The sequence below is a fragment of the Rhinopithecus bieti genome, unplaced genomic scaffold (assembly GCF_001698545.2).
Source record: "Rhinopithecus bieti isolate Rb0 unplaced genomic scaffold, ASM169854v2 scaffold_13704, whole genome shotgun sequence".
NCBI classification, from domain to species: Eukaryota; Metazoa; Chordata; class Mammalia; order Primates; family Cercopithecidae; genus Rhinopithecus; species Rhinopithecus bieti.
The window spans coordinates 5,751,456-5,759,865 of record NW_016808231.1 but is presented as its reverse complement, the minus strand read 5'-3'; the positions used below and the strand labels follow the sequence as shown (position 1 = coordinate 5,759,865).

General features: G+C 48.7%; 1 non-coding gene across 1 annotated transcript; it reads right to left on the bottom strand.

Annotated features, from left to right (window-relative positions):
- Positions 1 to 6,789: 6,789 nt before the first annotated feature.
- TRNAK-CUU (transfer RNA lysine (anticodon CUU)) lies at positions 6,790 to 6,862 on the bottom strand. Its single transcript has one exon. It is a non-coding gene; the product is annotated as a tRNA-Lys (tRNA).
- Between the last annotated feature and the right edge of the window lie 1,548 nt (positions 6,863 to 8,410).

The window sequence follows — 8,410 nt, the reverse complement described above, 5'->3', positions numbered from 1 at the left end:
AAAAAAAAAAAAAAAAAAAAAAAAAAAAAAAAAAAATCTTACCATGCCGCTTCAAGCGATTCACCTGCCTCCCAAAGTACTGAGAATATAGGCTGAGCCACCACACCCAGCCCCTTTCTGTGCCTTAACTTGTTCGGTCTTCACTGCTATACTCTTGTAAGTGCACTTTCAGACAAAATTAAAAATAGAATATTTTCTTTTCTTTCTTTCTTTTTTTTTTTTTTTTTTTTTTGAGACGGAGTCTCGCTCTGTCGCCCAGCCTGGAGTGCAGTGGCCAGATCTCAGCTCACTGCAAGCTCCGCCTCCCGGGTTTACGCCATTCTCCTGCCTCAGCCTCCCGAGTAGCTGGGACTACAGGCGCCCACCACCACGCCCGGCTAGTTTTTTGTATTTTTTAGTAGAGACGGGGTTTCACTGTGTTAGCCAGGATGGTCTCGATCTCCTGACCTCGTGATCCGCCCGTCTCGGCCTCCCAAAGTGCTGGGATTACAGGCTTGAGCCACCGCGCCCGGCTCTTTTTTTTTTTTTAATCTGGTCTCCAGAGATCCTCCTGCCTTGCCCTCCCAAAATGCTGGGATTACATCCAGGCCAAGTTTCCTTTTTTTTTTTTTTTTTTTGGGGAAGGGGTCCCCTTTGTCGCCCAGACTGGAGTACAGTGGCACGATCTTGGCTCACTGCAACCTCCACCTCCTGGGTTCAAGCGATCCTCCTGCCTCAGCCCCTCTAGTCGCTGGGACTACAGGCGCCTGCTACCATGCCCTGCTAATTTTCGTATTTTTAGTAGGGACAGAGTTTCACCATGTTGGCAGGGCTGGTCTCAAACTCCTGACTCAGGTGATCCACCTACTTCGGCCTCCCAAAGTGCTGGGATTAAAGGCGTAAGCCACCGTTCCTGGCCTGAATTTCCTCTACTTACAAGGACTCCAGTCATATTGGATTAACGACCATCCTAATAACATCATTTTGTCTTAATTACCTCTTTAAATACCCAGTCTCCAAATACAGCCACATTCTGAGGGACTGAGAGTTAGAACTTCAACACATGGATGGTGGACAGTCACAACTCAGCTCATTAAAGTGAACATTGTGTACATGATTTAGTATGAATATATGTTTTAAATTTCCTTGAGCATAGGAGTGGAATTCCATTTAGGAATGGAGTTTTGGGGTCATTTAGTAGTTCTGTGCTTAACATTTTGAGGAACTGCCAGGCTGTTATCCACAGTGGCTGGATCATTTTACATTCCCACCAGCCTGACCCAGGGCTTGTATCCTAGAAAAGTGTAATAGATTTACATAGATATTTTGCATCAAAAATTATTTATCCTCAGATTATACTTAAAAACCAGGAAACAGGCTGGGCGTGGTGGCTCATGTCTGTAATCCCAGCACTTTGGAAGGCTGAGGTGGGCAGATCACAAGGTCAGGAGTTCAAGACGGGCCTGGCCTGGTGAAACCTCATCTCTACTAAAACTACAAAAATTAGCTGGGCGTAGTGGCGCGTGCCTGTAGTCCCAGCTACTGGAGAGGGTGAGGCAGAAGAATTGCTTGAACCCAGGAGGTGGAGGTTGCAGTGAGCCAAGATGGCGCACCACTGCGCTCCAGCCTGGGTAACAGAACGAGACTCCATCTCAAAAAACAAAACAAAACAAAACAAAACAAAAAACAAATGGAAACAATCTACTAGCCCCAAAATAGGGGATAGATTAAATGAAATTATCATCATAAATACAAAATGGAGGATAATGTGGTCATAACAAATAATGTTATATAATAGGGCCGGGCGCGGTGGTTCAAGCCTGTAATCCCAGCACTTTGGGAGGCCGAAACGGGTGGATCACGAGGTCAGGAGATCGAGACCATCCTGGCTAACACGGTGAAACCCCAACTCCACTAAAAAATACAAAAAACTAGCCGGGCGAGGTGGCGGGCGCCTGTAGTCCCAGCTACTGGGGAGGCTGAGGCAGGAGAATGGCGTAAACCCGGGAGGCGGAGCTTGCAGTGAGCTGAGATCCGGCCACTGCACTCCAGCCTGGGCCACAGAGCGAGACTCCGCGTCAAAAAATAAAATAAAATAAAATAATAATAATATTATACAGTGATGATCCCATGTATGTAAAACTCTAGAAAATGCAAAACAATACAGTGACAGAAAGCAGAGTGATGGACTGCCAAAACTTACCAAACTGTACACTTTTTTTTTCTTTTAATAGAGTCTCACTCTGTTGCCCAAGCTAGAGTGCAGTGGCACGATCTCGGCTCACTGCAATCTCTGCATCCCAGGCTTAAGCGATTCTCCTGCCTCAGCTTCCCGTGTAGCTGGGATTACAGGCACGTGCCATCACACCCAGTTAATTTTTGTATTTTTTGGTAGAGATGAGGTTTCACCATGTTGGCCAATCTGGTCTCCGACTTGTTAGATATAAGTTCTAAATTTCTTTTCAAAGATTCAATATGTCAGTATGTTCAGTTCTTTACCTTCTGCTTTTAAAGTTAACTTCCTCCTAAAGCAACCTTTTTAGATTACCTGCTCCACCCTACTCATTTCAATCATCTGCTCCACCCTGACTCATTCTGATTAGCTACTCCACCCTGACTCATTCTGACTACCTGCTCTGTAATAACCATTTTTCCCACCAAACCATTCACTCCGTCACTCTCTTTAAATTATCCAATCAGAATTAGTTTAGCCTGTGCGGTCTAACCCTAGCCAACAAGGGAAGGACACAGCTGCAGGGGCCATGTGCATCAGGGATAAGAACCCCTTCCCCTCCCTTGTCCAAGTGTGTGCTCACCATTGCTCCATCTGTAAGGGCTCACCCTTCTATAGAAGTACCTCGCCTTGCTAAGAATTTAAAAGAAAATTTTGTATTTGAGTTCTATTTCTTCTGCGGCACCGAAACTTTATATATAACAAACTCCTGACCTCAAGTGATTAGCCCACCTCGGTCTCCCGAAGTGCTGGGATCACAGGCGTGAGCCACCGTGCCGGGCCTACAACCAGCAATTCTTGATCCTTCACACCGACTCTTGCTGTCCTCCAAGATTGTTCCTCTTTACCTGTAGGGTCTCCAGGACTCGATCCCCAATCCCCTGCGAGCCCTGCAGGGAAACTGGAGGGCACTGGTTTCCCCACCTTTACTCCCCACAGTTACTCCTCAGGACCACAGGAACAGAAGGAACCAAGCCCCTAACCTAGAATGTTAGTGATTTTAGAAGGAAAAACTTTGGGCTTATGCAGGACTAGAACCTGAGATCTCTTATACCTTATACGAAAAGCATGCCGGAGTCAGGCTTGATGGCACATTCCTATAATCCCAGAACTTGGGTAGTCTGAGATGGGAGGATTACTTGAGCCCAGGGGTTCAAGACCAGCCTGGGCAACAAAGAGGGACCCCATCTCTGCTATTACTACTTCTACTCCAAAAATAAATAACCAAGCATGGTGGCTTGGCGTATAGTCTCAGCTACCTGAGAGGCTGAAATGGGAGGACTGCTTGAGCCCAGAAGATAGAGGCTACAGTAAGCTGTGATTGCATCACTGCACTCCAGCCTGGGTGACAGAATGAGACCCTATCTCAAAATTTCAGGAAAAGTAGGCCTACTGATCAGTGCCCTCTCCCTCCCTCCCTCCCTTCCCTCCCTCCCTCCCTCCTTCCTTCCTTCCTTCCTTCCTTCCTTCCTTCCTTCCTTCCTTCCTTCCTTCCTTCCTTCCTTCCATTTCTTTCTCTCTTTCTCTGTCTACCTCTCTCTGTCCTTCCCTCCTTTCTCTCTCTTTTCTTTTCTTTCCTTCCTTCCTTCCTTCCTTCCTTCCTTCCTTCCTTCCTTCCTTCCTTCCTTCCTTCCTTCCTCCTTCCTTCCTTCCTTTTTCTTCCTTCCTTCCTTCCTTTCTTTTCTTTTCTTTCTTCTTTTTTTTTTTTTGAGACAGAGTCTGGCTCTGTTGCCCAGGCTGGAGTGCAGCAGCGCCATCTCGGCTCACTGCAAGCTCCGCCTCCTGGGTTCAAGTGATTCTTCTGCCTCAGCCTCCCAAATAGCTGGGATTACAGGCGCCTGCCACCTTGCCTGACTAATTGTTGTATTTTTAGTGGAGACAGGGTTTCACCATGTTGGCCAGGCTGGTCTCAAACTCCCGACCTCAGACGATCCACCCACCTCGGCCTCCCAAAGTGCTGGGATTACAGGGGTGAGCCACTGTGTCCAACCCAGTGCCACTTTCCTCAGTGGGCTCCAAGTGACCTTACAGCTTGACCTATCTCAGAAGGCCAGGTCTGGATTTTGAGTGGTGTTCCTTGCCCCAGCATTACGGAGCATACCCAAGGAGTTGCACCAATGTATTTTTCATTATAAACTATTCGAAATAGGCCAAGCATGGTGGCTCATGCCTGTATTCCCAGCACTTTAGGAGGCTGAGGCAGGCAGATCACCTGGAGGTTGGCAGTTTGCGACCAACCTGACCAACACGGAGAAACTGCATCTGTACTAAAAATACAAAATTAGCCGGGCGTGGTGGCACATGCCTCTAATCCCAGCTACTTAGGAGGTGGAGGCAGGAAAATCGCTTCAACTTGGGAGGCGGAGGTTGTGGTGAGCCGAGATGGTGCTATTGCACTCCAGCCTGGGTAACAAGAGCAAAACTCCATCACACACACACACACACACACACACACACACACACACACACACAAACTATTCTGAAAAATCCGGCCGGGCACAGTGGCTCTCGCCTGTAATTCCAGCACTTTAGGAGGTGGAGGCAGGCAGATCATCTGAGGCCAGGAGTTCGAGACCAGCCTGGTCAACATGGTGAAACCCCATCTCTACTAAAAACATACAAAAATTAGTTGGGCATGGTGGCGCGTTCCTGTAATCCCAGTTACTCAAGGGAGGCTGAGCAGGAGAATTCCTTGAACCTGGGAGGCGGAGGTCGCAGTGAGCAGATATCACATCATCGCACTCCAATCTGGGTGACAGAGGGAGACTCATCTCAATCAGTAAATCAATCAGTCAATAAACCTCACTGCCCCAGGAATGCCGACACAAAGTCAAGCAGCCCTTCTCTTCCCTGCCGTCCCCTTCCCTGACCTGCTGGGGTTGGGAGGGCACATTCTGTGGCAGGTTGACTGGGTTTCCATGTTTCCATCCCAGCTCCTCAATTTTGTCTGAAAATGCAATAATAAGAGTATAGTAGTGAAGATTTTTTTTTTTTTTTTTTTTTTTTTTGAGACAGAGTCTCGCTCTGTCGCCCAGGCTGGAGTGCAGTGGCCGGACCTCAGCTCACTGCAAGCTCCGCTTCCCGGGTTTACGCCATTCTCTTGCCTCAGCCTCCCAAGTGGCAGGGACTACAGGCGCCCGCCACCTCGCCCAGCCAGTTTTTTGTATTTTTTTAGTAGAGACGGGGTTTACACCGTGTTAGCCAGGATGGTCTCGATCTCCTGACCTCGTGATCTGCCCGTCTCGGCCTCCCAAAGTGCTGGGATTACAGGTTTGAGCCACCGCGCCTGGCCAGTAGTGAAGATTAAATGAGTTTAGGTAAGTAAAGAGCTTAGAAGAGTGTTAGGCATGGTGAGCTTAATAAGCATTAGCTACGTCTACTGCTAATATTGAACATCCCAATGGTGTCTGCCCCCTGGGTCACCATAACCAGCCTCACAACTCTGCACACAGGTACCGGCAGCACCACGCTGGCACTAGAAGCAGCCATCCAGTGAAATGTTGTATGCACCCAGATGGTCTGGGTAGAGGGAGGTTGGGTAACTCAAGAAACCAGAGCTGCTCCCTCTGGCTGCACTGGGCACTTCCGGGAGGATCTGGCACCTACCTCCCTGGACTGGAGGCCTCTAATCAGAGAGGAAGGCAGGAAAGCCAGACACTGGGACTCTCAAGCTCGTGACCATTGGGATCCCCATCTCCCTCTACTTGATGGGACCTGAGTCAAATTTTCCCTGACATGACCCCCTGGGGATCAGCATCTGGGCAGTGTTGCTGGACAAGGGTGGAGTCGGGCATAAGGACGACGGGAGATGAGCAGAGAAAAGTTTCGTGGATGGCTCCTTGTCCAGGCTATAATTGTTGCTTAGGGTACAAGAGAGTCCAATCCTGGACAAGCCCACGTTCTCAGACTTTCTTCTGTTTTAATGAGGACATCCCTGCTATGATCCCAGAAGAGGGAAACCCTAGTGGGGGTCTTCCCCAGGGCCTCTGCTAACAAGGAGCAAGGAACTGCTGTTCTCATGATCTTCCAGGTAGGAACTGCGTCCATGGGGCAGGAACCCAGGACGGCTTTCTGGAATAAGCAGGGGAGGGCATAACCAGACATTGGTCACTTTAAATCTTCTGCTTGAGTTTCTTTTTATTTTTTTGAGACGGAGTCTCGCTCTGTCACCCAGACTGGAGTGCAGTGGCCGGATCTCGGCTCACTGCAAGCTCCTGCCTCAGCCTCCCGAGCAGCTGGGACTACAGGCGCCCGCCACCTCGCCTGGCTAGTTTTTTTTTGTATTTTTTAGTAAAGACGGGGTTTCAGCGTGTTAACCAGGATGGTCTCGATCTCCTGACGTCATGATCTGCCCGTCTCGGCCTCCCAAAGTGCTGGGATTACAGGCTTGAGCCACCGCGCCCAGCCTGAGTTTCTTCTTTCACCAAGTCTTGCACTGCCAGGGGCAGAGAGCTGGGAGGAAAAGATGTACCCTCGGGGTACAGCTAAAAGGTACCAACAAGTCTGCATCTGTCAGGGGCCTCTACCTCCACAGATAGAGGGTAGATTCTGGGAGAGAGAGCCAAAATCAAAACACACGCCCAACGTGGGGCTCGAACCCACGACCCTGAGATTAAGAGTCTCATGCTCTACCGACTGAGCCAGCCGGGTTTCCTTATGCACTCTTTTCTATATCTACAAATGGACTGGGTGGCCTAAGGGTGGTGAAAACAAAGTGAGGTAATGAATCCGTCCCGGAAACCAGAGCGCACTTGGGGTCTCCCACAGCAGGCTCAGTCCCCACCGACGCCCCCGCTAGTTCAGGACTTCCTTCACCACCCTGCGTTCTCCCATAAATGGGGGTGACCCGCCAGAGTGTCCTTCGGCACCACATTGGCATGAATCCAATCTGTGCCCTCCGCTGAAATGGCCTTCTTTCAGAAAGAGAAAAAATGTCCCCAGACTGCGACTGCACGCACTTAAAGAGTCAATGACAACTTTTTTTTTTTTTTTTTTCTGAGGACACTCGAGTTACAGGCACAGGAGAGTTCTGCTGTGTATCGGCCATCCTTGCAGTTGCAGACAGAACGCCCAGAGCTCACTGGGACTCACAGAAGCCCTCGCAATACTGCTCCGCACTGTAACCTACTGTGATGTGCATCTAGTTGTTTCGTTTCCGTTACAGTGTGCTTTTATATCTAGAACTATTTGGTTCTTTTTTTCAATCTAGAAGGTTGGCGGTCCTGTTGTCAAAGATATTTTCTTTATTGCCTTTCATATTTTTAGACACTGTAGGAATGAATAGTTGTATTATAAGTATGATACACTTTGCTTCTGAAATGTTTGCAATTTTGTTTCTGTTCCTGTTAATGAGTTGTTGCTCCTGGTACCTTGTTTCCTTGTTAATTTTTAGGGTGCAGTGTTCATTTTCCTTGTAAATTTCTTTGTGTAGGAATTTCTGTGAGATCTGGAATACAAATGTATTTGTCCACACACACACACAAATTATTCTTCCCAAAGTACTGGGATTACAGGCTTGAGCCACCGCGCCCGGCCACACAAATTATTCTTTGCTTCTGCACGGGCTCAAGGGCATAACCAGAGATTGGTCACTTTAAATCGGCTTGAGTTTGTTTCCACTCGGTTCTCAAGTGCTCACAATTGGATTATTTACAACTCTTGGTTCATGGCATGTTCTCAAACCCAGCATCCCAAACAAAAAGGAAGACTCTGCCAATGGATTCTGTCCTCAGAGTAGATGCGAGGAGGCTCCAGTCCTAGTGGGCGCTGGGACTCAGGACGCGGATACCCGGGCTCCTGAGTTCGGTCTGCACTCCTTCCAGAACTAGAATGGGGGAGCAGAGTAGCCCCAGAAGGCTACACGCAGGTGAGGAGTGTCAGAATGTGGGGAGGGAGAGGACTCTGGACCCCAGATGCGAACGCCCATAGCCCTTCTCCTCTGCTCAAGTGCCCGGCTTTCTCTCGTTAAGGCTCTAGCCACCGGAGCCAGGGACACTGGGTGGGAATCCCAGGGTAGACCTTTTAAGGTAACTGACTGTGAAGACTCGGCTCTTACTGTATATAGGGAGGACTTACTTCTTCTTCAGTGCCTCGAGTGAGTTCCTACTGACGAAAGTAGTGTCACAAAAAATAAAAATAAAAAAGCAGAAAACAAAATAAGCTTATCAGTGGATAGGGCTCTGGCGACACTGGCGACAA